This window comes from Callospermophilus lateralis, chromosome 1 (genome assembly GCF_048772815.1).
Source record: "Callospermophilus lateralis isolate mCalLat2 chromosome 1, mCalLat2.hap1, whole genome shotgun sequence".
In the NCBI taxonomy this organism is placed as follows: Eukaryota; Metazoa; Chordata; class Mammalia; order Rodentia; family Sciuridae; genus Callospermophilus; species Callospermophilus lateralis.
In genome coordinates, this window is record NC_135305.1 from 183,789,944 (window position 1) to 183,813,010 (window position 23,067).

The following is a 23,067-nucleotide window of genomic DNA, read 5'->3' on the forward strand; positions in this document are numbered from 1 at the left end:
TTGTAGATTTCATTGTACAAGTCTTTCACCTTTCAGTTCATTTCTAAGTATTTTATTCTTTCTGATGATATTAAAAATAGAATTGTTTTCTTAATTTTATTTTTTAATTGTTCATTTTTGTTGTATAGAAATGCAGATGATTTTTGCATGTCTACTTGTAACTTGCTACATTGCTAAATTCATTGTTTAGTTCTAATATGGTTTTCAGTGGAATCTTTAGGGTTTTCTATACTATAAGATCATATCATCTGTAAACAGAAATGATTTTACTTTGTTCTCTCTAATTTGAATGACTTTTCTTTCTTGCTTCTGGCTAGGACTTCCAGTACTATGTTGAATATAATTTGTGAAAACAAACATATTTGCCTTCTTCCTGATCTTAGAGGAAATATCTCTCAATCTTCTACCATTGAATTTTGATATTCACCGTAGATTTTTCATATACGGCTTCTTATTATTTTAGTTAGTTTTTTTAAATTTCATTTTATTGATTTTTTTATTATGAAAGGGTGCTAAATTTGGTCAAATGCTTTTTATGCATCAATAAATATGATCATGCAAATACCCCCTTCATTTTGTTAATGTGGCATACTATATTAATTAATCTACATATCTGAAACCATTCCTTGTGTTCCAGGAATAAACCCCACTTGGTCATGTGGTATCATCCTTTCAATATGCTGCTGAACTCAGTTTGCTCATATTTTGTTGAGAATTTGTGCATCAGTGTTCATAAGGATATTGGCTAATAGTTTTTCTTTTTTTTTTGTACTATCTTTTATCTTGGCATTAATAATTCTGGCCTTATAGAACAAGTTAAAAAGTGTTCCCTCCTCTTCAATATTTTGGGAAAGTTTGAGAAGGTATTCGTTTTTTTAAAAAAAAAAAAAGTTTGACAGAATTCTTTAGTGAAGATATCAGGTACAGGGTTTTTCTTTTGAGATGTTAAAATTACAGATTCAATATCCTTAATAAGGATTTATCCAGATTTTTATTTGTTCATGGTTTAGTATTGGTAAGTTTGTTGTTTCTAGGAATTTTTACATTTTGCCTAGGTTATCCAAATTGTTGGCACACAATTATTTATAGTATTTTTTTAAAATTCTTTTTATTCCTGTAGAATTGGCATCACTGTATGCACCATCATTTCTGATTTTGGGGGGAAGGTACCCAAGTTTGAACCCAGGTACATTTGACCACTGAGCCACATCATCCTCAGCCCATTTTGTATTTTATTTAGAGACAGGGTCTCATTGAGTTGCTTAGCACCTCACTTTTGCTGAGGCTGGCTTTGAACTCACCGTCCTCCTGCCTCAGCCTCCCAAGAAATAATTAAGTCTTCTAGAGAGAAGACTTCTTATTTTCTTAGTCCATCTAACTAAAGTTTCATCAGTTTTGTTGATCTTTCCAAAGAACCAACTTTGGTTTTTATTATTTTCTCTATTTTGCTCTTCTCTATTTTATTTATCTTGGCTCCCATCACTATTATTTCTTTTCTTCTGATAGCTTTAGGTTTAGTTTGGTCTACTTTTTCTAGCTTTTTAAGTAATAAATTTATGTTGTTGATAGGAGTTTTGGATTTTTTTTTCCCAATGAAAATACATATGGCTATACATTTCCCCCTTAGCTCTGCCTTCATGATATCCCATAGATTTTGGTATGTTATGTCTTCATTTCCCTTCATCTTTAAGTAGTCTCTAATTTTTCTTGTTATTTTCTCTTTGATCCTGTGAATAAGGGCATTTAATTTCCACAAATTTGTTAGTTTTCCTTCTGCTATTGATTTCTAACTTTACCTTGTCATGGTTTGAGAGGACACTAGGTATTATATCTATAATTCTAAGGTCATTGGGATTTCATTTATGGCCTAATGTTGTCTGTAATGAAAAATGTCCCATGTGCATTCAAAGGGAAGAATGTGTATTTAATTGTTTTGGATAGAGCACTCTGTATATGTATGTTAGATATGGTTGGTTTATTGTGTTGTTTAAGTTCTGTTTCCTAATTTTAGTCTGGTTGTCCTATCCAATATTAATTTATTATGTCTTTTTTGTGTCCTGTTTTCATTTACTTCAGCTGTATTAGTAGAGCTACCTTTTTGCCTACAATTTGTGTAGAATATCTTGGATCCATCATTTTACTTTCAGTTTTTTTGTGCCGTTGGATCTAAAGTGGGTCTCTTGAGACAGCATATAGTTGGACCATATTTATTTTTAATCTATCCTGTCATTTTTGTGTCTTCTGATTGGAGAGTTTAATCCATTTATGTTTAAAGTAATTACGACAAAAAGAGACATAATTCTGTCATTTTTTGCTATTTGTTTTTACAGCTCTCTCTTTCTCTCTCTCTTTTTTTTTTTTTTTGATTCCTCTCTTCCTACAGTTCTGCCTGCTTTTGTATTTAGTTGATTTCTGTAATACAGTGTTTGGATTTATTTCTCGTTTGAATTCTGTCTCATTTCCTTTTGTGTATGTCCTTTAGCCGTGTGTGTGGTTATCATGGTGATTACATTCAGCCTGTAAAGCTGTAACATTCTAATTTGAATTTATACCAGCTTAAGTCCAATAACATCCCAAACCACTGCTCCTTTCATGGCTCTGGGAATCAGATCCTCTTCCTTCCTCAGGATTTGCTGTTTGAGGGGTTTTGTGTGTTTGATCAACTGTTGTAGGCTGTCTGAGGTGTCAACATAAAGTGTCCTCAAGAGTCTTTTCTGAGTCTGTGCAGCCCCCTGTATATCTGCAGTAGCTGTCTGACATCCTCCGTATATCCTGTGGCTTTTGAGTGTCTTTGTCTTCACTGTCGTCTTCCCAAAGGGAAAGAAGAGGGAAAATGATGAGGAGAAAAACAAAAACAAAAACAAAACAGCTCTTTCAATCCCTTTGGAGGTGATGTCAGCCAGAGGGAGAGGGACTTGCAATAAAACTGGGAGGTGAAACACCAGTGGCTGTGCTCTCTGTCTAGACCCAGGTGATTAGAAACAGCAACCAAAGCAGAACACAGATCCCCAGACTTTGGAGGACAGGGGCATTTGCTTACTGTGGCTCCCACAAGCTGTGTGCAAGCTGCTCCCGAACCACATGCACAGCTGCCTGCTGTGAAGCTAAGGAGTGGTGGAGGGGAGGTGCTACTTTTCTATTTATACATGACAGTAGAATGTATTTTGGCATATCACACATGCATGGAGTATAACTTTTCGTTTTTGTGACTGTACATGATGTGGAGTGACAGTGGTCGTGTATTCACATATGAACATAGAAAAGTCATGTCCAATTCATTCTACTGTCTTTCCTATTCCCATCTCCCCTCCCTTCCCTTCATTCCCTTTTGTCTAATCCAGTGAACTTCTATTCTTCCCCCACGTATTGTGAGTTAGCATCCACAGAACATTCAGCCTTTGGTTCTTTTGGGATTGGCTTATTTCCCTTAGCATGATAGTCTCTAGTTTCATCCATTTACCAGCGAATGTCATAATTTCATTCTTCTTTATGACTGAGTAATATTCTATCGTGTATATGTACCACATTTTCTTTATCCACTCATCTGTTGAAGGGCACCTAGGTTGGTTGCATAGCTTAGTTATTGTGAATTGATCTGGGTAGCTGCTACTTTGTAAAGAGCTACAATTGACCAAAATTTACCACAATTTATTGTCTGAGCCTTTTCCTGGAAGATGCAAGCCTTCAATAGGTTCCAAAGTTACAAAATCAGTAATCTGTATTTATTTTTTAAAATATGGCAATTCAAGTTGAATTTTACATTCCTGCAGTTATATGAAAGGACTGGAAAGGGGGTAATAATGACAATATTTTATTAGTATATGTATTTTTATAAGTAAAAATTGACAGTTTTTCTGATAAAGGCATCACAAATTATTTGTTGATTTTCAAAATGGAGAAATGAGATGACATCTACCAATGGATAATAGTAATATTTGAACTCTAAAATAAAATGTAACACAAACTATTCTTTGTATCTATTTATGGTCAGACAAACTACTCCTTAACTTTTTAAAGATGAAAAATGGGGTTGAAATTTACCAGCTGAGACATATGGTTGACCACATTGAATGACTGAAAAAATAAATAATTGTATGAACCCAAACTGATAGGCTATGATTTGGCATTTTTGCCCTTACTTAATAAATTGGAAATTAAGTGAATCATCAAATTTTTAAAAAAATGAAAAAACAAATTTACGAAGATGATCTGTTTTAGAAGACAGGATTTTCCTGTCCACAGCTGCCCCAGCATGTCTGTGGTGGGGAGTTGACTGTGATGTTTGGGGAGGTTTCCCACTCCTAAGGGAAAATATCAGATGTGCTGGAAGAAAACACTACATGGATTTATGATCTCACTTGGTTGGTGAGCAAAGTGTTGGTCATTTGTGATAAAAGATTAAACTGATTTTACAATTTTAAAAGTGCATAAGTGTGCTTTGCAGAGAATGAGTCCTCTGAGATGCTTTCATAAGAAAGGACTATAGGTTTAGGCTATAATTCTTACTATAACTCCAGCATGAAAATTCAAAAGGCATTTTAAGGGCTCCAAAATATCCCATCTATACAGTTTGTTTTAACCTATGCTTTAAAAAAAAATAAGATACACTAACACTTCTCTAATTCAGGATTCATTGTATGTTAACTAGAGACCACTTCTATGCAAGGTGTGTCCACCCAGCACAGGGCGATACATAGAAGGTCTTCATGGAGCTTACATTATAATGGGTGAAGCCAAGAATTAACGAGCTGACAAATACATTTTAAATTAACTTACAGAAAACAAGTACATAAATACATATTTCTATAAGACTAGGAAGGAAACAATCAGGCCCATGTTAAAAAAAGAACAATCATGGCTTACATAGAATGAATGACCAGGGACATCCCTTTGAGCAGATGACAATTAGGTTGGAAATATAATCTTGGACCTAACACAAGTGTGGTTCTGAGAAGAAGAGAAAGAGATGAAGTTGGAGGAAGAAACCAGGTCATGTGAGGCTTTGTTGGCCATGATTAGAAGTTTAGATTTTATTCTATGGTCAATAGAAGCAACTGAAGAATATTTTTATAGTTTGGATCTGGAATGTCCCCAAAAGCTCATGTATTGGAAGTGTGATCCCCAGAGCAGCAGGGTTCAGAGGTGGGGCTTTTAGATAGTGATTGGATTATGAGGACTCTGACCTCATCAGTGGATTAATCCATTTGATAGATTAATCCATTGGTAACTGAATTGACTACTGGCAGGTGGGACATAACTGGAAGAAATGAGTAACTAGCATTGCGCTCAGCAAGGGATTTTCTTCTCCCCAGCTCGCTCGCTCTCTCTCTCTCTCTCTCTCTCTCTCTCTCTCTCTCTCTTTTCCTGGCTGCTATGAGCTGAGCAGTTTTATTCCACCATGCCATGATGTTCTGCTTCATCTTGGGTCCAAAGGAATGGAGCTGGCTGACCAGGGACCGACGGAACCCTCTGAAACTCTGAGCCAAAATAAACTTCACCTCTTCTAAGTTGTTTTTGTCAGAGATTTTGGTCACAATGATGAAAAGCTAACTAACACAAATATTAAGCAAGGAAATAACATGATATGCTTTATATTTTAAAGGAGTACATTACTTTAATAATGGCTTCCAGATTTCTGGCGTTAGTAATTGGATAGCTGGTAATGTCATTACCGTCATAGGGAAGATTTTGTGAGAACTTGGTTTCTGGGGGATGAGACGTCCAAGGGAAAATGTAGGTGGTTGGATATGTGAATATTAAGTAAATAGACAAAATTTGGCAAGGAAACAAAACTGGGATAATTGACAACATATTAATGACATGGGAATGTTTGAAACCATCTTAGGATGGAGTATAAATAGAGAAGAGCGTCCAGAACAACTCTACAGAACTCCAATATTTAATTATGGAACTGAGGCAGAGAAACCAGAAATGAAACAGAGAAGAAGCAACCTTTGACGTGGAAGAACAAACAAGAAAAGTATGTCACAATAGCTTAACATTCAAGTAGCAAAACTAGAAAATTGCTGGTGACCTCTCAAGGTCATTTTCACGGGGGGGGGGTGTCTTAGGGGAAATGAAGCCAGTTTAGTGTGGATTCATGGGTTTCTAGAACGGAAAGAAGAAGAGAAAATGTATGCATAAAGTTTTTTGAGAAGTTTTTTTCTATGAAAGAATAAGGGAAATGGGGGTCTAGAGGGAATGTGAGGACAAACTGGAATGCATGAGAACACACCAGAATCCACAAGGACCAATGGCAGCTCATTGTGGGTGAACTGAAGCCATCCTTTTCTTACCACCTCTAGCCTCAGTGGTGAAAGAGTTCCCCTGGGAATATAAGCTAATCCTCTTTGCACCATAGAGTTGCATAATCACCTGAGCCAGTACTCAGAGACACTGGAGGAGAAGATCCAGTGATAGCCAGATGAGATGCAGTTCAGGTGAGCTAAGGAGAAAAGCCAGGGGTTCAGAGGCATCCTGAGTGACCTATAGCTCTGCACTGACCTCTAAGCTTAATAACTGCTGCTTTGCTTCTGCCTTTCAAATCTTGCATCCATTGCTCATGGGCCACTGGTACCCTCTGTAAGGAAAGGCACTCTGAGACATAGTGTCAGCTCAGCTATGATAGTTTCAGCAGAGCTACCACCATGGCAAAGTGAGTTTAATAGAGAGACTTATATTGTACATGCTCATTTGGCTTTTGAAGTCGATTTGGTTGTTTTCTTTAGCAATAATTGTGAGGAGTCATTTTAAGTCTAGATTGTGGATTCTGGAGAAAGATAAGTGAAGATAAGAAAGAAGAGAAGGACAACAGAATTCACGGAGGACTCAAGGGGTTTGAAAAATCACAGGAGATCAGGAACCAGAGTAGATCAGTAGAAAAGATTCAAGTCTAAGGTGGAATATATCAAGATCAGAGATGGGGTGATTTTTATTGACAAGAAGGCATAGGACTTGAATCTTCTGACTAGGACTGGATAAGGAGTTAAAATGAGGAGCATGAAGAAGGGAGATTCAGGGTTATTTTTTTGGATGTGGAAGTCACCAAAAAACAATGAGCATTGTTGGTGTGTTGGGGAACACACCAGAGGAACTTGGGGCTCATCTGTGTTCCATGAATTAGGGGGAGCAACAGAGAAATAACAGACCCCAGGGAGGAAGGGAATGGGATCACCAAATAGTAAAAACCTCAAAGCAGGGGAAGAAATAATTTGGAAACAGTAATGGTGAGAGTGGAGCGCAGCATGGAAAGATAGATGGGTAGCTGGAGATGAAAGTAAACATGAGACTTGTAGGAGAAATTAGAGTGATATGTATTCCCATAAGTTATAGACACACCACACACACAAACACCATACACACACACACACACACACACACACACACACACATGCATGTTAGGCAGAGGTGTCACAACTTGCTCATGAATTGAATGTGAAGGATGAGGGAAAGAGAGGATTAAAAATGGTGAGGAAAAGAGAATGTCTGGCATTAGCTGATCCCCTATCTGAATCTTCAGGTGGCACCAGCGGAAGGGACCAGGAAGGAGGAAAGGCATGTGGAGTGGGTCTAGATGAGGACTTACCTGCAGCCACACAGGAAGGAGAGTCTGCGACAGGTGATCACAGCAGCTTGGAATCTGGAGGCCACTGCAGTAAGAAGGAGATGAGGCCTACTTGGGGTAAGTCCTGGAGGATGGTAGCAAATGCTTCTAGCATTAATCCCTAATGTTGCACTTTACTGAATAGCAGCTTCTGGAGTTCTGCTTCCTAGAACTCTAGGAGGCTATAGGGAATAGTCCTTATTCCCTGGAATGCTTGTGTCCATAACAGTGTGGAACCATGCTCTTGAAAATTTCTGGGTGTTTGTTATGCTGAAACGATTGCAGAAAACACTAGAGCAATTGTTGCCCCTCTTCAAATTTACCATCCACAAGAAACGCAGACACTCTGCAGAGGCATAAACTGGAAAGTGACGGCAGGGCCAAAGCCAAGACTTTATCACACCAGCAGTTGTTCATTGAACAAGCGAGTTACGTTGGATGTAATCATGAAGTCACATGATTTTTTACCTACTGTTCCATTAAATATATTCTATAAGGCCAACTCTTTTATGCTCTAAAATGAAATCTAGGACAAGTCTCATGACTTATTTAGTCATCCTAGATAATCAAATATCCACCTGTCCCTCCAAATCACAAAATACATACTCAGGTTTGTAATGAACATCTCCAGTCTAGAATAATAATAATAATAATAATAATAATAATAATAATAATAATAGGGTCAGAGATAGAAGGAAGGGCCAAGAAGGATGTCTCAGAACATTTCTAACTGGACAAATACTACTATAATAATCTTGCTTCCACACTGTTTGGATTTGTCAAATTTAAAAGCTGACCTCTTCTTTGACAATGGTTTTTACGTTTATTGGAGATGCCCTGTGTATCAGATGTTTCTTTTGTCTTACCTCACATCTTCTTTTATTAAATTGTTAAATTTGTTTTAATTAGCTATATGACAATAGAATGCATTTATGTACTTTGATATATCATACATAGATGAGATATAATTTCTCATTTTTCTGAGACATCTTCTTGACTTAAATGCCTTTGCTTCAGTCACTGCCATGGCAACAACAATATTCAGAATTTACCTGGTGGCATCTTGCCTCTGGTACACAATGCATTTCTTGTTTTCTGCACTCAGGATTTTGGGGTGCTGCTGTGTATGACACCTTTGAGGACCAACCTGAAACATAAGCAAGTGTTCAGGGATTGATTCAGCATGGATAAATGCTCTTTTGTTTTGTCTCTCATGTGGACAATTCTGAGACATGTTCTTCCTTGCTCACAGGAGGTCATGGTAGATGTCTGTCCCAGTTGCCATAGTCCAGTTCAATACCACACTTGTGTGGGCTTCCCTCCTCCCCTTTTATTTATTTCCTGTTCCCTACTCTTCTCTTCTAACTTTCCAAAATAAAATACCTGTAGGCAAACCCTTGTCTCAGGCTTTGCTTTCCAGGGATAATTCATACAAAGACATACCATCATTTCCCCTTGACATAAGACTCATTTACATTTCCTTTGAGATGAGCAAATTTATCCCAGCAACTAATCCCTAATTGCCTCTTCAGTCTCTTGGAAGTCCACCATGTACTTCAAACTTCTTTCTGCCCAAGTCTTTTTGCTCCCCAGAATCTTCTTGGACAGTACCTAAGAGACCTCCCCTCTAGCTCTCATTATTTGCAAAAGAGCCCATTTCTGGTTCATAGAATACCTACAAATCCTAAGTAACAAAGCAAGAAAAAAACTCTGGGGATGCAGATTAATTCCAACACACCCATCTTTCTTTGGTGTACCACCAGCCAGTCTTTCATATGTTAGATTTTTCTGGAATGAGGAAGAAGACATAGAACTACTGTCAAGGTAGGTTCAAAGGATTCACATTAAGTTTCCCAGGTGGTTTCCTTAAAACCTGTGCCCTGCCCCTCATGACCTCTACTCTGAGAGCAAGGTGAGAGCACCCCAACAGCTCTTGCCAAAATATTTTCTTCTCATTTGATCTCTTTTCTCCCTTATCTTCTCCAACCTTACTAAGAGCTACAGGATTAGTTGTCAAACACTACTTTTACATGTCCTGCATAAGTATGTCATTCCTTGATTTGAGATATGACCTCTATTGTCTCAGATCATGGGCTAAGAATAGTTCCCATTTAATATTATTATGTACACAAAACAATAACTTTATGGTACTTTGAGTCCCCAAGATCTGTCACCAGGTTTAGAATTGTTTGATTGCAGTGAATGTTGTGGTCTATGTAGAATAACTATAAGATGGAGAGTTCCCAGTGCTTCAAGAGTCAGAGAGATGATAAAACATGGAACTTCAGATCCCTCTCAAAGTTAGGAAATAACCGATTGCCAAGTACATACTGAGTTAATGATGCGTGGTGGCTTTTTCAGCGCTCAAGTCTTTGTTGGTGATTGAAAATATAATCATTCCCTCAAGTAAAGCTGTTTTACAAGCCTGCTATAACTTCTTCTGTATTTGGGGGCCTCAAAAGAGAGAAAAAAAATGATCAAACTGATGAAGAGAGAATGGGGAAATAAATAGAGTAATTATGAGCTAGAGTAACAAATAGCACTTAGGCATATACCAATTATTTCTGCAAAATCCACAATTTATGGAAAGAAATCTCAATGTTTACATATTGATCAGCTTTTATTCATACCAAAAGAGAATACTTTGTAATAAAGATTTCTCACTGATTTGGAAAAAAAAAAAAAGTGTATTCCACTAAAGTATTAGATTACTGCTTCATCTCATCATCTCTTATTTTTACCACCACAACAAAACAGCTTATTTGAAGACAAATATTGTGCTGTATAAATCTCTTCATGAATGAATGAGCCTAAAAAGAGAGAATTGTCCAGGTTCTGTTTACTATTTCGCTATTCATGAGAATGTATTGTTTGAAATGAAAGTGGATTTGGGTAACTCTTGCACCAAAGCGACTGACAAAGATTTATATGGTTTGCCACAATGAGTCGCCTTCTCTGAATGTTGACAGTGACTAATGCTGTCCCTGTCTTAGTGGAAGCATTTTTTTTTTATCTTGTCCATGTTTTATGGAAGGTGATCTTTGGTTTACAGAATCATGGAACCAGAAAATAAACTTAAGAGTATACTTCATCCATTCCCTTCTTATTATGAATGAGAAAACAGAGGCCAGAGAGAGTAAATGTGACACAGTGGACTAATGGCAAAGAATTGTCTAGGAATCATGCTTTGTAATCCCAGAATTGGTATCCTTTCTAATGCACCAAGTGATGAAAGATTCTAACAATTAATTCTACCTCTACAGGAAAAAAAAGGGGGGGCTATTATAACACTGATAGGCATGCTGATTAAAATACAGGACTCAAGTTATATGCAAAAGACAAAGACGGGACTTTTTATTTCCAAAATGGGAAAGGATATCCACCCTCAGTTTTCACTTGATTTTTCGCTAAGAGTTATTTCCCTTACATTTGTAATCTCATCCAGATTAGAGTAAAGATGAACCAAGTCAATGATATTTATAAACAAGACTGCGTTCTTGCTAGTTACCCCTAAGTATCACCAAAAGCTGATGCTCTGGAGTATCAATATAAACTTCTGGGACACTTCCGCAGAAGAGAGCTCATTAAGCCAGTGTGAATGTAATTGAAAGAAAACTTTTCTATCCCTCCACCTCAGTTGTCAATTCTGTATAAGATGAAAATAGACTTTTATTCCCAGCACTTTCCCCTTAGGGTTCAGTGGTGAGTTCCTACATTGAATGCCATGTGTTATGGTTTAGATGGTGTCCCCTGAAAGCACACATGTGAGACAATGCGAGAAGATTTGGAGGAGAAATGATTGGGTTATAGCCTTAGTCTAATCAGTGAGTTAATCCCATCTGGGATTAATTAAAGTGGTAGGGTATAGCTAGAGGAGGTGGGAATCGGGGTGTGGCTTTGGTGTATATATTAGTATCTGGAGAGTACACTGTCTTTCTCTGTTTCCCAATCACCATGATGTGAGCTGCTTCCTTCCGCCACCCACACTCTGCCATGATGTTCAGCCTCATCTAGAGTCCTGAGAAATGGAGCCAGCCTTCTCTGGACTAAGACCTTTGAAACCATGAGCCCTTAAATAAATCCTTCCTCCTCTACAATTGTGCTGGTTGGGTCCTTTAGTCACAACAGTGAGAAAGCTGACTAAAACACCATGCAATGGTTCCATATATTGTAAAGAAAGATGTAATTTCAAAGCACTTGTGTGCAGCTGTAGAGGGCTAAGGGGCTTTGTTGCTGGAAGAGAACCTTATTTACTCCAGACATGGTCTGGTAGTCACAAAACAATGAAGGGAAACTTATGATGTTGCACCCACAGAGTGAAGCCTTGCCTCTGCTGGATCAAGAGAAAGTTTTTGAGAAGTATAGTTTCATCTTGGGCAGGGTGTGTGCACGATGAAGGCATTTACCTCCTGAGTGATAGAGGGTGAAGAGACTTGCCACCCCACATGGATGGGGGTGGCAACCTTGAAGTGGGCCAGGCATTGAGAACCACAGTGCATCCTGGAACGAGCTCATGAAGCCCTTCTTGAGGTTATTTTAGACCAAATAATTCAGGTTTTGGGAAACATGAATTGTGAGTGACAGTAACCATCCTGCCTCCTTCTGTGAGAGAGATGGGAACCACCAACCCATGATGGATGGAAAAGATGAGGAGTTTTCCAGAAAGAGGGGTATAATTGCAATAGGGAAACATTAGACATTCCTCTTTGAGGAAAAATATATCTAGGAACTAGGGAATATTCACGGGGCAAATCTGTGAAAGGTTTTTAAGATTTATAGCTTTATCCAAATAGATCAATGGATCTTAGCCATAGGTGATTTTGTTAGTTTGATAGTTTAGGGACCATTTTGAAATGTTTGAAAGGTTTGTTGTTTTTTTTTTTTTTTCTGGTAACAACTTGGGGTGGGTGCTTCTGGCATATACGAGGTATAGGCCAGAGATACTGCTAAGCATATTATAATGCACAGGACAATCCCTTACCACAGAGGATTATCTAACTTCAAATGTCAATGATGTCAAGGTTGAGAAATCTTAACTTAGTCTAAGAAAAGCCATATTATGAATCCTATACTGTCATATGCTGACTGCTGGCTTAGGGATGTGTTTATCTGGTGCTGTGGGAGCACAGAGCAATGACAGATGTTTCTAGGCAGTAAGATCAAAATTTGAAGTGGACATAATATTTGAGTTAAATCATGAGAAATAACTAGGTATTTCCTAGAAAGTCTGGGTGGCATGGAAGGAAAATAAATTCCAGAATAAGGAATGGCATGTGCAATGGAAGGGTGAGAGAGATGGGTAGGTATGCTGAACATTTCAGGAAATTCCAGAATCATAAGGACCAGAGACTTTGTCTTGCAGAAAGTGGCATCCTAGGATGGGACGAGATGATCCTATTTCCACTTAAACATAACTATTTTCTTAGAATTATGGATGGGGTGAAAAGCACACTAGGAAATCATGAAATTAATCTAGGGAAGGAAAATGGAAGCCTGAACTATATATGGATGAAGAAAAGCTTTTAATTTAAAAAAAAAAATGGCAAAATGATAGAAAATGCAGAATTTGGTGACTGGTTGTATGCAAGGCTTAAGGAAGATGGGAAGGTAGAGGGCTTCATGGGTGGGGTGACTGGAGCCTCCAAGTCAGAACACAAGAGGATGAACCAGAGATAAAAGTCATTGAGATGCCTATGGAATATCTGCTTCTGACTCTTCTATTTTGGCTAAATACACCTTTAAAGGATAAGAGAAAGAGGCCGATTCTGGACATAGATTTGAAAACAATCAGCATTTGGGTGTAAGTGGAAACTTTGGACATGAATGAAATTGTTTCATGATTTCAAATAAAAAGATAAAAAGAAGCCTGAAAATGGAATGCTGAGACCTTTAGCCTAACCTTGGGTAGAAGAAAAAAGCTAAAAATAGAAAACAATTGGAAAAACAAAGAGCAAGGAGGCAGAAGGACTGAGAAGAATGGAGTCATTGAAATCAAGATAGGAGAAAAGTTTATGAATGAAGCAGTTAATTTGCCATTAGGCAGAAAGTGAAACTGGGAGGACAGAAAACCTTGATGCTCTCTTACAATCGGAAGGCCAGATGTCATCTTGGCTTGGGTGTTTTAGTTGGATAGTTAACTGAGGCCAATTAAGGAGCAATAAGGAAGCAGTTTTCCAAGGCAGTGAAAGGGAAAGTTTGACCATGAGGGAGAGCAAAATAAAGAGAAGTAACTAGAAGACAATGTGACTCGAAAGGAGAGGGGACAGACCTGAGCACGTTTATGTGTTGGTTCCCGGGGACTGAACTCAGGGACACTTGACCACTGAGCCACATCCCCAGCCCTATTTTGTATTTTATTTAGAGGCAGGATCTTACTGAGTTGCTTAGCGCCTTGCTTTTGATAAGGCTGTCTTTGAATTTGCCACCCTCCTGTCTCAGCCTCTGGAGCTGCTGATGTGCCTCTGGATTACAGACATGCACCACTATGCTCATATCAGAATAGATTTTTAGAAAGGAAAGCATAGAAGGAAAAGAAAAATAATGGATCTTCACCATACAAGGAGGTGGCTGCTCTCGGTGGGGTGGGAGGGGGAGCATCTTTTATTTTAAGATAGTTTGGAAGAATAAATTTGGTATAAATATAATCTCATCAATTAGACTGTTAATTAATAGGAAGAATTATTGGCACGATGGCAGGAAAACCCAATGGCCAGCCATAAGCTATGGATGCCCACTTACACTCACGAGTAAGATGAAAATCTGTCTATGGGTGGGGGGAAATCCTGTAACAAAGGTAATCTCTTAAAATATTTGTTAAAAGTATCTTTTTTTTTTTTTTGACAGAGACCAGAACAGAAGACCTTAAATTATTTAAATAAATTTCTGGTTTCAGTTCCTTCATTTATAAATTCTGGACTATAATTATATTTTTGTGACAGCATGGTATGAAGACTAAATGTAATACATATAAAAGTGCCTGGCACCTCACAGACACTGCTAAATAACTGTGTTATTGAAAAATAAAAAGGAGAACCAAGGCAGAAATTCAGATATATGTGTGGCTATCTTTAGAAATAGTAAAGAATCATCAGAACTTATCGACACCCCAGGAGATTGGCAGGGACTGGTAGAAAGCACTTTTGGGAGCCATGAGGGCATCTGTGGCCTGTGGCTGGCCCTCTGCACAGTGAATCTGCATGGACACCCATTTGTACACTGCACCACAGAGATTGCTGCAGCCTCTGAGGTCACTTCTACTTATTTAAATATTCCCACGTTACTTCCAGGTAACAATGGTGTCTGGAGCAGAAAAACCTTCCAAATTGCAATAATGTGTCAAAAGGAATATAAGAACTGGAAAATCTCTGTGTTGAAAGTCTGTGTTGGAAGCTAGATAAGGACATTGTAATGGTTAATTTAATTGTCAGCTTGATTGGATTAAGAGATGCCGAAGATGAAGAAGCTTCTAGGTGTGTCAATGAGGGTGAATCTAGGAATGATTGGCATGTGGGATAGCCAACTGAAGTGGAGACCCTCCCTAAATATGGACTTTACTGTGCAATAGGATGGTGGCTTGGATGGAATAAAAATTTGAAGAACAAAGAAGCAGTAGCAGATACAAGCTCAAATCTTCTTGAACAGGTTCTCAATTGCTGCTGCGATTGCCTGAGAACATCAGACTCCAGCTCCTTCACTCTTCCAAAGCGGACTCTGCCAGTGATTCTCCAGAAGCCTTCAGTCTTGGGACTTGGGTAGCATCATTGATCCCTCTTGTTCCAAGACTTGAGCATCTTGGACTGCAGCTACTGGTTCTTTCAGGTCTCCAGCCTACAGACGGCCATTGTGTACTTTCCAGCTTCTGGTTGTGTAAGCCAATCTAATAAATCCCTTTTTTATAATCATATCTCCTGTTGGATACTGTTCCTCTAGAAAACCCTAATACAGACACCTTTCACATGCAGCAATGTCAGATGCGTTTTTCATGGGTGGATCCATGGATGAAAGACACTCAAGGTTAACTATTGAGAAACCGATATGATCTTGAAAGAGAAAAAAGGAAAGGAGATCCTGAAAGCACTTTAATAGCACCCTGAAATATAGGATTCCTTCCCTTTGAGGGTCCTACAGAACCTGAAGGCAGCCACAACTTGAGGTCAGCCACTTGGGACCTTGGGACCACCAAGTAGGGAATGGAGTTAGGGGTGCTTAAAGTTGAAAGACTTTTTCAGCCTGTTTCACAAAACACACACACACACACATACACACACACACACACACACACTGAGGCCAGACCATTTCAGATCTCCATTTCTGTTCTGGTCCCTAGCACAATAGCTTTGCCCTACACAAAGAAAGCTATGACCTTGGCTTTTTTTTTTGAAGTCAGAGAAAATCTCCCATCAGGGTGTTTACCATTGAATGGGCAAACACTACATAGCATAAGATATAAGAGAGGGTTAGAAAAAAATAACATGTAAAATGTGATAGGATCCAGGAAAAACCTATTCACTCTGTTTTGCAAAGACATAACAGGCCTGATAAAATAGTCATCATTCAAGGATGAATAAACAGGCAAAATAAAACTCATTATGAGGCATGTGAAAAATTTTGTAACTTTGAGAAATGAAAATATAGCACTCAAGAGGCAGAGGAAGAGCATACTTTGAAAAAGATTTACTACAGGAAATGGGAATAAATTTCAAACAGCATATGCTTTGTGATCTAAATAACATTCAAAGACCCCATGAAGCAAGATATGAAAAATGAGATAAGAAAACATTTGAGATGGAGAGAAAACTGGCCAAGAAACTGGGAGAAGATGATGAACAAAGGAAAAAATGTTATAGAACTAAATACAAAACATCAAAATGGAAAATATATTAGGATCAATAAAGCACTTCATTGACACAGCTTATAATCAAATTAGTAATGTATCAGAGGCACTTTTCCAGAATTAAGGAAAGTGAAAATGAGATTAGGAAAAAAAAATGAGAAAGGGGACAATAGATTTAGAAGGCAAAGAGTGGAAATCCAGCAAGAAGAAAATGAGTATCTCCAAAGAAGATACCTGAACAAATAGAAAAGTAGCAATGATCCTTGAGTGCATAGAAAATAACTTTTCTGGATTAAAGAAGAAAGTGCATATTCAGAGCAAATGGATTTGATATGTATTAGACCAAATACAAATAGAAAGAGAACCATTCCTATGGACGTGCTGCATTTTAATATTGAAAACGAATCTTGAAGATAGGAGGAAACAAAACAAACAAAAATAATAAACAGGTTAGCAATTAAGGAAAGAAAAATCAGAACCAATATTGGGGGGAAATTAAGACTTCTGGGTTAGACATGTTGTTATTCACATTTAAAGACAACACAAGAGGCTGAGGTTGTAGAACCTCAGTGGGAGAATACTTGTCTAGCATGTGTGAGGCACTGGATTCAATCCTCAGCACCAGACAAAACTAAATAAATAAGATACAGGTACTGTGTCCATATACAACTAAATACACATACACACACACACACACACACACACACACATATATACATATGAGAATATATGTATATATACACACACATGAATATATAAATATATATACATATATATATAAATTCAATATAAAAGCATTCTCCTAAAAAACATCAGAAAGTAAATCAATCAGGTTCTCTTCATCAAAAACAAACAAAAACAATTTTCCAGACAACCATGAAATAAACCCAGTAAAAACAAAAACAAATCTTCATGAACAAGAAAGAAGGTGTGCTATGAGAGGACTGGCAATAAGCACAGAAATATTGTAATATGAGCTCAAGACTAAATTGTAAATCTACTCTGTAGCCATAACAGAGTTTGCAAAACTGATGAATAATTCCAAAAAGAGAAGACATAGAACATAAACAATAATGTGTAATAAAATAAAATTTGTGTCTAAATTCCCAGACATTGAGATGTAAATGAAAAGAATGTCATGTTAATACCTTCATCATACCTGGAGGAAAGTGGTAGACACTGGTTCACCTGGATGTGGACAGAGAAAGAGGCGTTGATTTTTGAAAGTTAACTTTTTGCAGAACTAAAAGTTGGATGCATGCTTTACATTAGAAAAGAAAAAAAAAGGGAAAAGAAAGCATGCATGATAGAATCAGGAATGAATAGCAAAGGAAATAGCAAAGAAACTGAAACACAATGAAACATGAATCCATCTGAGTAAACACAACACGCAATACACGACAAATATCAATATCAATATCATAAACATCATATCAAATATAATATGACTTGATCATATTCAATGGAGAAGCTTAGACCACAAACAACAATAGCTATCTACTTAAGAAATAGCAACTTAGGAAAAATCAGAAGCATAAGATTCCATTAAAATATGTAAGAACTATCTATCTCCCTGAAATGATAGGCAGTCATGTAAAAGAAAGTATACTTTTAAGGTAAAAAGTTAAATGTCTCATAGATGATCTTTTTCTTCCATCATTGGTAGGAAAATCCCAAATGAAAATGTGTCAGGGTTCAATTTTCAGAGTACATAATATACCATAAAGCAAAAAACTGCCAGAACTAGAAAAAGGAATAGACCAAAATGGATGCAGAGCAAGAAAACAAAGTTCTTTTCTGCTCTTGAGTGTTAAATTAGGAAATAAACAAGGAACCAGAGGATCTGATAATATAATCTATTGAATTGATTTTAAAATACATGTGGCAATTTAGTTATCTTAAATAGATGATAGAATCACTTTTTAAATATTTGTGAACACTTAAAGTTTTACATACATTAGATCATAAGAAAACATCAAAATTTTCTTAAAAGCAGTTCTACATAGACTGAAATCCAAAAAAAATTTTTTTTTGATCGGAATGCAATAAATTATTAGTGGAACAACAATAGTTTTTTTTTGTTTGTTTGTTTTGTTTTTTAATGTTTCCGTGCTCGTGATAGTTAGAAAACAAATTTTTTTTTCTATATGACTCTGGGTCAAATAGGAGATTAAAAAACACCTAGCAAATTACAATAATAAAAGCACTACATATTTAAACCTAGGCTGTTGAGTCAAAGCTATAATCGGGAAAATTTACAAAACAAACTTTTATTGCGTTTAAATAATAAAAGAAACAAGTGAATTAAACCATTAACTTGAGAAACTAAGTAGGAAACAAGACAAGCCTAATTTTAAAAAAAGGAAAAGAAATAATCACAGATGAAAGCAGAAATTAAAATTTAGTACACAAAAAGGAATAGAATATAAATAAATTTTAGAGTGGTTCTTTGGAAAAAAACAATAAATAGAACAAAAAGAATAAAATGTAGAAACCTCTACTTATTCTAATCAAGGAAATAATAAAAGACATAAATTAGGGATATGAAAGGAAGTGACATCTCAGATATGAATACATTTGGAAATCTTGATATAATGAATCATTCTCATTCATATAAAATGCCATTATTAACTGTCAAAGAAACAGAAAACTTTCTTAAGAAGAAATTGAAAAACAAATTTAAAGATTTACCTGTTTAGAGCATTTAAAGAAAAAAGTATTTCAAATTTAAAGAACAAATAACTTTATCAAATTTTAAAGAACAAATAATTTTCTGACTATTAACTCTTCCAGGGCATTAAAATACATGAGGAAAAAAAATTGCAGTTCAAATACTAATGACAAAACCCTAACATACAAAATAGATAGACCTTATATAAAAGGAAAAAAGACAAGATAGTCACAAATGTAGAAGCTGAAATCTAAAATGCGATATTAAATTTATCTAGGTATTTATGATATAATACAAAGAAACTTTAATAGGTTTTGTGTCAAGAATGCAAAGATAATTCAGTATTATAATTAATATGGTATATTTTTCACATCAGTATATCATAGGAAAAAAGTAGAAGAGTGATCCTAAAATATATCAAAAATTAATTTTTAAAAAATATGCAATGTTCATTTCTAGTAATCATACCTAATAACCAGGACCAGAAGAGGAATGAACTCTTCTTTCTCAAGTTGATAGAGAATATTTATCTTAATATATAATACCCAACAATAAAATTCTAGGAACATTCACTTTAAAAGTACAATATTATGAGATTATTTAGCATTGTTCTAACAATTTATAATCCACAAAGTAAGATCACACAGAGGGAAAAAAACAGTTATTGAAGAGGGAGAGGACAAATATCATTTACTTAATATTATGATTGTCTATCCCTAAATCTGAAAAACAGAAGAAAAGCAATTGAAAAACTAATAACCTTAATGAGAGCTTTCACAAGGTGACAAATTCTAAGGCAAATACACAAAACTGAACCAGCTTTATATATAACAACAATAACACGAATATTTAATTTAAACATTCCATTCATAATAAAATAAATACATTATCTAGTAATATATTTAAGAGGAAATGTTGAAGATCTACAGGAAGAAAACTACAAAAATTTATTATAGATTTCAAAGAAGACATGAATAAAAGGAGAGAAACACTCTATTGTGATCCATTTTGTTTGCTGAGAACTTGTAAGGCTGTCGGTTTTGAATAGGGCCCAGAGCAACGTAATCTAGCACCAGTAATGAACACAGATGCAAAAATCCTAAGCAAAACAAAATCAAATCAAGTTCAGCAGCATATTAAAAAAGTAACACATCTAAATCAAATAGGGATGCAAAGATTAGTAAAACCTCAGGGTAGAAGACTTGTCTGTCTTGTTCTCATTTTTATTCTCTGCATTTATCAGAGTTCCTGGTTCGTAATAGGTGCTCAATAAATATGTATTGAGTGAACAAATATAATGTAATCATTTAATTTATTTTGCTACATTAACTGATTAAAGGATAAAATCCACAGCACATCTTAATGATGCCAAAAGGTATTTGATAAATTCAACATCCACTTTTTATCAGATTCCAAGAAAGCTGGAAATAGAATGAAATTTTATCTTCTTAAAGTTCTCTATCACAAATTCACAGCTAGTGTTATACTTAGTAATGAAACATAAGAGCAAGCAAAATGAGCCTTCTACCCCCTTGTTTTGTGAAAACTTTACTGAAAGTTTTAGTCAATGAAACAATAAATAAAAACTAAAAAAAAAAAAAGAACTGTGAATTGGAGAAGAGACAAAATAGTCATTACTCACAGATGATGCCCTCACCAGAGCCAGAAGATCCTTGTGCCCTGATCTTAGACTTCCTTCCTGATTTAGACTCCATTCAATGTTGTGAGAAATACATGCTCACTCTTCAATATTTTGTTTTAGCAACCTGAGCAAACTAATACAGATAAAGAGATTGGATCCAAGATCAGCATACACAAATCCATAGCTTTTCCATGTTCTAGCAATAACTTAATAAAACTTTGATAATTATCTATTCACCATTTTTAACAAAACAATTAAAATTTCAGGAATAAAAGAAATTTTCAAGACATAGATGAAATAATATCATAAAACTTTATAGAAGCCCTGAGTAAATGAAAAGGATACCATGTTCCTGGATTGTTATCATTGACTTATAATTTTTTTTGTAAATTCATTTAAATATTACTTGAAATTCCTATACTCAACAATCCACTTTCAAACTTGGGAGAGAAGAGAAATGTCATGACACTTTTTAATAAGAATATGGAAAACAATGTTTGCCATCCAAACATGAAAACAGATTATGATTTACAGTCACTTGTAACGTATGATACAGGTCAAGAACTAAAAATCATAAATGGACCAAAAAGAAAATGAAATCTAGATTTCTTTTTGGTCCATTTATGATTTTATGATCACTATTCTACTTTTTTCTTATTCAGTAAAGTAAAATCCAATATGAACTTAAAATCCAGATAGTGTCTATTTAAATTTAAACTATAGATATTTTTTTTTTCCTTAACTGTATGTAAGAAAAAAACTCTAAAATTGCCCTTTGAGCTTCCTCACAAGATGGCGATCTCATGCTTATGCCATAACAGTTCAGGAATACCAAAGTGAGTGTTCTTAAAGCCTTTTGTTGGTTCATAAGTGTGATGATTGGGTTTTCACACATAAATGTCATGATTGTGTAAGAGATGATTTCCTCAAAACATGTTTTGCCATTGACTCATTACTTGTTTGATCTGAACTAAGTGGCAAAAAGTGAGTGTCCCAAATGAACAGGGTAGAAGCTGAATGACCTTCCCCTATACCTTAATCTCAGAAGCCAACAGTCACTTCTGCCATACTGTACCGGTCAACCCATCATTAAAATTTGTCCAGAATCAAGGGAAATACATATAGACTTCACTTTTCATTAGGAGGAATGTCAAAGCATCTGAAGATATGTTTTAAAATCACCATGCTCTCTCCTGGATGATACTGGAAATAGAAAAAGATTTTGGTGTAAGAAATTCCCTGGTTTAAATACCATTTTGGTCACTTATTGTTTAGATTTCTTGTGAGTATTTAATAAATCAGCACATGTAAGATACATGGCATATGCCAGATTAAATGTTCAGTAAAAATTAACTTCATGTCTTTAACTAGAAGCAAAAGGGTTGTTTACTTGTTTGTAGGAATCATCATGATATTAGCCTTTCCAATGGCCACGATGAGTATATCCTGGGCTGCTGTGTTACAGAAGGTATTTTCAAGAAATAAACAATAAGTCAGTTCCTCTGATGTGCAAGTGTAGAGTGGCAATAAAGTTCCTGGATCTCCTTCAAATTCTTAGAGAGTACAAAAAGCTCAAGTGTTTGCCCAAAACTCTCCACAGAGCATTTCCCAAATGAGCAATGTCTACTTGTCTGCTCTTAGTGTGATCTGGTTGTAAGAATAAAGAAAAAAGAAGTCTGTGTGCGTTGAATATTCCCTCCCCTTTCCCTTTCTAGTCGATGGCATAGTGGGCACTGTGGCATATAGCTAGAAAACTCGACATTTACATAGACACCCCTCTCAGGATTCACCACACAGCACTCTTTGCTCATGCTTAGATGGTGAGCAAGGGCTCATAAAATGCATATCATATCATTATGTTATGTTTAAACATTTTTATTTCTCCAGAGAATTTAAAATATACAAACATGTGACTGTGAGGAAATGATCCAAAAAAGATTATAAATACAGCTATAAATGTCAAAGTTCCTAAAACATTTCACTGGCTCTATCTTCAGAAGAAAGTGTTTACACAGAGCGCACGCCAACGTGTTTTATTATTGTTATTGTGGGCATTAAATGTTACAAATGCAATCTGTTTGACAGACATATAAACGATGGTCTTCCCAAACCTTCCAGAATCACCTCTAACTCCGTGAAGCTGATCAGGAAGAATAATTCGGAAAGGTGGGGGCCACAGATTCTCCACAGGAAAGGAGACATGGCCATTCCCAGGGTATAGTTAGGACTTGACCTTCAGGTTTGAGCTTTATAAATGTTTAATTTTTAATGTGTGCTATTTCACTTGTTGTTGTTGGTTTTTGGGTTTTTTTTTAGTA

The 23,067-nt window shown here is 36.1% G+C and overlaps 1 pseudogene; it reads left to right on the plus strand.

Moving 5' to 3' along the window:
* Nucleotides 1-21,599: 21,599 nt before the first annotated feature.
* LOC143384415 (small nucleolar RNA U13) lies at nt 21,600-21,715 on the plus strand (annotated as a pseudogene).
* The last annotated feature ends 1,352 nt before the right edge of the window (nt 21,716-23,067 follow it).